The sequence below is a fragment of the Hippopotamus amphibius genome, chromosome 2 (assembly GCF_030028045.1).
Source record: "Hippopotamus amphibius kiboko isolate mHipAmp2 chromosome 2, mHipAmp2.hap2, whole genome shotgun sequence".
NCBI classification, from domain to species: Eukaryota; Metazoa; Chordata; class Mammalia; order Artiodactyla; family Hippopotamidae; genus Hippopotamus; species Hippopotamus amphibius.
The window spans coordinates 220,841,157-220,849,078 of NC_080187.1; the positions used below are offsets into that span (position 1 = coordinate 220,841,157).

Here is a 7,922-nt window from a genome sequence, read left to right on the forward strand (position 1 = left end):
TTTCTGTTTTTGGAGGGAAAACATTTATCCTTATATACATCTGCTGACATGCATGGCCTTTAGATTTTGGCATGAGTGGTCATGCAGCATATTTGAAGAAGACTTGTTCTCTAATATTCTTTACTAGAGATTGCCTCTTCTGCAAGTTAGAGTTTAGTGACGAGAACTCTAGATTCCGCAAGATGCTTACTTCTAATGGCTATTTTTGTTTGGTGATAATAGTATTCTTCTCTGCCTAGAACCTCCTTGAATTTTTTTTTTTTGAGAACTCTTAATTGTGGAACATATACTAAGAAAACTTAAGGGATACAGATATTTATATAATTGCACATAGGGTGTAAGATAAGTGGGTATTTTGCTAGACCAAAGCTTCTGCAGAGTTCTGTTGGAGTCATGTACCAATGTAGTCAATTTTCAGACATTCATGGAAGTACATACTTGGTGTCCCTTAGAATTTTTCCTGCATTCCTACATTCAAATGAATGTTTCATCTAAAATATGGTTAGGCAACAACTTCCTGTTAGACAACAACTTCCTGGTTTCCTGTTCAGATTTATTAATTGTGACTCCATAAATATATACATATTGCATAGCAATATATTTTTTCATTGTGGTTTACAGTTTCAAATAGAATTCTGAGACTTTAAAATTGAAGTGAGAATTCCGGGATATAATAGTTATACTACCTTAAATAACCTTTACATTTTTGAGTTAATTTGTGGTATTCTGTGTTATGTGATAGGTAAACTGGACTCGGTATAAAAGCATGTCAAATGTGACATAGTTTCCTGCCTTCATAAACGCATTGTTACTTAATCATGTCATTTAGAAGTCCTGAAATTTTTTCAACTTCATTGATATCTAAGTAATAAATAACATTGTATAATCTTAAGGTACATAACATGATGTCTTGTAATATGTATATGTTATAGAAAGATTAACACAATAAGTTTACTTAGCACAGTCTATTACCTTACATAGTTACCATTTCTTTTTTGTTTTTCGTGGTGAGAATATTTAAGGTCTACGATCTTAGCAAATTTTAATTGTAAAATATGATATTGTTAACTATAGTCACCATGCTGTATATTAGATCCCTAGAAAAGTTTATTGCCTTTGATGAGCATCTCCCCATTTCTGCCACCCCCTAAGCCCTGGCAACAATCACCATTCTATTTCTTCAGATTTTTAGATTCCACATATAAATGAGATCAAAAGTCTTTAATTTTGGTAAACAAAACTGATTTTTTTTCTTAAAGGTCTGTATTTCTAGAAGTAGTTTATGGAATTATGTGAAAAATGGTAGTACTTGTTTAGAATTTTCAAAATCTTACAAATATCAGGAAAAAAACACTTTACTGCATTAATTTCAAGTAAAACTTTTACTGATTTCAGCATTTAGTCAGTTATAAGCCTCAACTGTATCATGAAATTTTCAGATACATGGTATTCAGTTTATAACACATTGCCAGATGCTGTTTTACTCATCTTTGCATTCTAATTCCCTTGGGACTGGCCATAAATATACGAAGGTGAGTCAAAAATTATCCGCACTCTGGCTGTAGAATTTATTTTAATTACCTTTTAGAAAAAATAAACACACCATTTTTTGACATAATCTCTTTGTTTCTCAATACACTTTGTCCATCTCTCAACAACTTCCTGTAATTCCCTCATTAAAAAATGTTTTAGACTGAGCTGTGAGCCACGAATGCACTGCTGTCTTCACTTCTTCACCAGAAGTGAATACGGCTCCTTGATGGCTAATACTTGTGTGACCTCCTCTTCTTTGCAACGAAACACATTGTCCATACCATGCACAAAGTGTTATATAAATAATGGCACCAGGTACAGCCTCAGACCACAAAAAAAATGAATCACGGCATGCTTCTCTCCTGTTGTGCAAATTACCAGTGGGGCATCCATTTTTGCTTGCACAGCAGTTACAAAGGAACTGATGGAACACGTTCACACCTGCACAGCAGTGACTGGGGAAACAGTAACCTTGAACAGAAAGCACTGATAAGACAGTGAGGCCAACGGAGTGTGGAGTGCGGATAATTTTTAACTCATCCTCATAATGTTCAGTATTTGAATTTTCTTAAATAAAGAAATGCATGTTATCATGGTTTTGTTTTGTTCTGTTTTTGTTTTTTGTTTTGAAACTTTAAGTAATTTGCAGTGCCGAAGGAAGAGAGAATTTGGTCACTGACTTTTCTGAAATGTCAGTGTGGATCCTACCCAGTAGTGTTGCACTGAGGCTAAAAATCGTATTAGCTGCATTTAGGACAGAAACAAACCACTCCAGGTAAAATAACCTTGTTTTTTAAAAAAAAAAAGTGAGAGTGTATTGCAGAGGCCTTGGCTAGGTTTATGATGACACAGGACCTTGTCTGAACATGATGATTTCAAAATTTGAGCTTAAAGGGATACTCTGAAACCCAGTCAATGTGCCTCAATAGTCTTTTCAGAAAACATTATTCTTGGCAGAAAATGTTGGCTTGACATGCGAAAACTGAATAGCTAGAAATGGCAGGTGTAGTAGTATACTTTGCCAGTTCTTCAAACATCCTTTTTCTTTTCTTTTTTGTGAGCTAATTATTTTCTTTTCTTCTTTTTTTATATATCATATATACATGTGTGTGTGTGTATGTCTCTGTGTGTGTGTCTACACACACACACACACACACACTGTTCAAAGCAAAAATGGGAGCTCATCCTTGGATCTCAGAAGGCACGCATATGGTGAGATGGAAACAAAGACATATAAAAAGAAAAGTACCACCTCTTGGATCAAACATTGAAAGACAGTTATAGGTGTCTAAGTGATGTCCAGAAAGAATATTTGTGGAACATTTTATGAAACGCAGTGAGTGTGGTAAGTGCCCTCACATGGATGTTGGTGTTTAAGGACAGTTTATTTTGTTTTTGTTTTTTCAATTGTCTGCAGTCGATCAGTGGGTTCAGAGCCTATCACAGAGTAGGTGTTTAAGAAATATGACATTACTGATTTTTAAAACATGTTTTTAGATATTTTACAGTTATTTCCTTTAGTGAAATATTTATGATTAGAATTTAGGGCTATCTGATATCTAATTTCATACTCTTAATACTCAGTTGTCACTAGTCAGTTTGGCCCTTATCTGGGAAAAGCTGTTTAGTGTATACCAGGACTTGTAGAGAAGCTAAATACTTTGTCGTTACGTTTACAGTGTATTTATAGGGTTACAGTTTAGTCATTTTTGGTCAAAAGTGGAAATAAAGTGCTGTTTCAGTGCATAGGGGTGAGAGTACCTCTTGCTTAGTTAGATGGTGAAGGCCTACTAGAAGAGCAGTATTTGAAATCCACTTATGTTTGTTCTAGATGTGAATGTTAATAAACAGCTTCAGGTGTTCACCCAGCCAGTCAGTCTTTGCCAACAATGAATAGGGGCAGTTAGTACAGGGGAGCTGTTGGGTTTTTGATACAGGATACTTAATTTACCTTTTCAAATGGTATATGAAGAAACCTTGTTTCTGTGACTTCTGTCCTTCAGTCATAAAAATGACAAACAAAAATTTCCAGGAAATAGTGGATGTTTTAAAACATATTTCTAAGAGTAGGTATGATCTTAGTGAATAGTGTGTTGATTTCCTAGACATGGTGACTTCTACCTATTATAGTTTTAGGGTAAGATTTATCCAGTTTATATTCTGTTTTAGTTACTGAACTATGAATAACTTGAATTACTTTGCTTTTAGGCATATATATTTTAAGCGTCCACTTCTGGGTTATTTTAAGTGGACCATAAACTGGAAATACCAGTAGCTTTCGGATGTCCTGTTTTCTGGAGGAAATTTCTATCAAATATGTTGTGGCTTAGCAGTAAATAAATACTCTGGCCATACTGATTATTGAAATTAGTACTGTTTTCTAAGGACAGTTCTCTGTAGTGTTAAGTGTTATAATGAATTGTCTGCTTTCACTTACGATCTCTGAAAATTAGTCCCTTTAGTTGGGATTCCTCTTGGTTTGTAAGTGGTGAAGAATATAAACTGTAAGTCAAAACACAGTAGCTCACCGTGCTATAGAAACTGAAGAATGAACCCAGACTTGAAACAAGGAGACTTCTTTTCCGTGGCTTGGACTGAATAAAATAAGAAATCACAGAGGATTTTTTAAAATTGTGATATGATTACTATAAGTTATTGCAGGGATATTGATTTTTCTTACTTTGGTAAGATGGCAGAAAATAAAGCATTATATTTTTCTAATTATCTTTTGCATAATGTATAACCCTCTCTAGTGAACTTGGCTGGACACTGAATTTGAATTTTAGACAGACTGGGTATTTTCTTGACTAAAAGTGAATTATGGTGCTAAATGATGTCAAGGTAACAATACAAGTACTCCAGCCTCCAAAACTGCTGAAGTCACAATGAAGAAACTTTTATAGAAGCCTCGAGTTACTGAATAATATTTTTGTTTGCCTAAGATTATAGCATGGCAAGTTTTGGGAAAATGGTTATAAGAATGTACATAAATTTTTAAATTTTCTTCCTTTATTAGGATAATGAAACAACGGTTCACTGCAGGCCTTGGTGTCATTATGACTGTACTTTCTCCAAGGCCTATCATAAAAATTGGAACCTAGTAGGTTTTTGATGGATAGTCAGTAATTTTTGTTACATTGTTGTCATACTTACTGGTAGAATCAATACATGAATGAACAAAAGGCACAAGAAATTTGCCTTATAGTATAGGCAAAATTTGGCTTCCAGCTTAACCTTTATTTCTGATTATTATTTTTTTTTTGTAAGGATTGAGTTAAGAAACAAAGTAGTTTATTGTGCCACAACTTTGGAGCAGGGAATTGGGTGGTACTATTACCCCACCCCCACCCCTGCCTGTACAGCATGGGATCTTAGTTCCCAGACCAGGACCAGGGATTGAACTCAGGCCCTCAGTAGTGAAGGCATGGTATCCTAATCATTGGACCGCTAGGGAATTCCCTAGGTGGTACCATCTTAAACTCACTTATGTGAGAGTGCCAAATTTCAATTTGGGGCTTTGGTGGAAAGAGAAATGGGTGTCTCTTCTTACTGGATGCCGTTCTCTGTTTCAGTCTAGCTCACTAGAGAATAAATCTTCTGTGTTTAAAAACAAAAGGCATGTCTTTATTTGAATGTACCCCTAGAGCAAATCTCTTAGAAGTCAAGAGGGCATAGTTGTTGAGGCATATACAACAGAGTTTACTTATTAGTGGCTAACAGAGTACTTGAACACATAAAATTATGTGAAAATTCATCTGTGATGTTATTTAGGTTGTCAAAATATATTGATTATTCTCTTGGTTTTTGTAATGTTCCATAAACATTGTCCTACAACTCATGGTAAAAGAAGAGACTTTGAATAATTGTTTTTAAAATGACAAACACATGTACAGGTAATTGAAAGAAGAAAATAATGTCAAATAAGTGGGAAATATCTCTAATTCATAAACATCCTTTTAAAATAAATGTGTAATATATTTGACTATCAATTTTACAGAGATTTGAAACGTGATATCAACTAGAAGGTGATTGGCTGTCATTCATGGACATGAATGGAGCCTAAGAAAGATGGACAAGGATTTCATCCAGAAACTTAGAACCTTTGTTGCACAATAGATACTCCAATATAGATGGCTTTTTTGGAACTACCTTTCATATTGAAACTTCTGACTGGTCCCCTTACTTCTAGCTTCAGATTCTCTAATTCATCTGTCTGCCAGAACAGTCTTTGGGAGAAATGATGAAACCACATGTTCTTCATAAATCTGCAGTTGACATGTTTTAAAGGTGTTAGAAATAAGCAATAATCAGAGAAGAGAACAAAGATTATATAAACTGATAATATTTGGAGCATCTTTTGCCACTGTCAGAACTGGAAAATTTCCAGTTCTAGTCACTGAACATTTGGATTCACAAATTTCAGACACACCTTTCCTTTTACCCTTTGGTCCATAAGAATCTCAAGAAATTTGCTCAGCAAGATACAATGTGATTGCAACCCAGGATAATTTTAGGGTTGTTTTGCAAGCCTTTTTTCTGTTAACGTAGATGAACAGATTTTTCTGGAGTATCCTGAGTAATTTTACTTATGGACTGCTGCGGACGTCTACCCCTCATGCTAATTTAAGGGGTTTTTGGCCAGGGCCCTCCTGTAAAGACATTTCCTAGATCTTTTACTCTATTGATTTTACTCTATTCACACAGCATCAGTACAGCATCTCTCATTCCAAATATCTCCCAAATATTCAAGTGTGTGAAGGGTATCTACTGAATTGAAAATTATCTCAAGTAAACATAAGCTAACCCTGTAGGAATATGTGGCTAGGAAGGGAAGGACAGCGCATCTTGAATTTAGTAGAAGCTTCACCAGCTACAAAAATTACAGACAAAGTAGACATTTATACTGGCCTGCACGTAATCTTGGCTTTCAAATATTTACATTTCATTGGCAATCTTTGGATTGGTGGGGGAGAATATTTTCCTTGCCATGGAATATCAACTTGCCTTCAAAAGAGTTACCAGTAAAAGCCCTGTATATATGGCATTTGTATGCATATGTGATAAACCTTATTTTTCCCCATGGCATTTTAAAACAACTTGAAATCTAATCCGATTAACTAATTAACTGGACTTATATAGCTTATTAATTTATTTAAATACTTATGAAAATTGTGTTTGGGTAATGGTATTGAAATGTAAATATAACATTCAGCGACTGATGTGTGAACTGTTAAGTGAATGTTAGGAGATGAAGAGAATGACATTCAATGTGTAATAGTTAATTGTATTATATTCTTTGCTTAATCTTTTGGAATCTAATACTCGAGTACAGAGGCCTACATTTATAAACATAAATCTGTTATTTTTAGATACTTTTTAAGACGAGTGTTGTGATAATACAGCTTGTTTCCTAAAGAAGTTTGTAGAAACATGTTTGGTAAAATTGTCTCCTGGAAAAGATTTTTAAGAAAAGGATTCTGAGGACATTTTGTAATCTATACACAATTCTGCATTGTTTTTGGGTAGCAGAAAAGAGAAGGACATGAGAATGTTTAATACATGAATCATAAAAGCAAAGGAAGACACTAGTTATTGTTTATATGCATTTTGAGAATACTGTGTATGAAATAACCAAATATAATTGCTTTGTGACGTTTCTTAATGTATTGCAAGTGCTAACAAAGAGTTTGCTAATATATACAGAAGAATTATTTTTAATACATGATTATAGAAATAAGGATTGTTAGAATACCTCTAAATGATATATGTTTGAAATCATTTGATTGGATTATTGCAGTGGGTTTTTTGGGGGGCAGGGGATTGTTCTGTATATACCTGTTACCTAAGAAATTTTATTAAGGGTGCTTAATCTGGTTGTAGATGTTATCCTGTAAATGGTTTTTATGTTACAATTTGTATATAATGAGATTGCTTTATCATGATGAAATTTTTGTACAAGAGACAACCTCTGAACACTTGAATGATCAGGGTTCAGTGGTTTTTTTTTTTTATTACTTTGTATATAATAGAAAAAGTACTGTGCTATACCATCTTATCAAGCATAGAGATAGATGACATTTTGGGCATTTCAATTACTAGAATATAATATTGGTTACTGAGAGGAATTTCTAGACGGCTTTGTATTAGGCAAATAAAAACTGAATTTAGGAGATAGAGAGTAGGGGGTTTTGGAGGGTTGTGTATATATATGCATATGCATAGAGACTTCTTAAACAGCATTCGGGCTTTACTCCGTTCTCAGATGTTGGGCATCTACATGTATTTTATAAATATTCTAATGTTAAAAACAGGTAGATAATTTTTTCCTTGTGCCAGTGGAATTGCTTATTAACTCATTTCTAGTAGAAATTGTTAAACAGTTTGTTATA

General features: G+C 34.1%; 1 non-coding gene across 1 annotated transcript; it reads left to right on the forward strand.

The window, feature by feature from the left end:
- The first annotated feature begins 2,368 nt into the window (after positions 1-2,368).
- On the forward strand, positions 2,369-2,442 carry LOC130847267 (small nucleolar RNA SNORD107). Its single transcript, XR_009052048.1, has one exon. It is a non-coding gene; the product is annotated as a small nucleolar RNA SNORD107 (small nucleolar RNA).
- Positions 2,443-7,922: the final 5,480 nt, after the last annotated feature.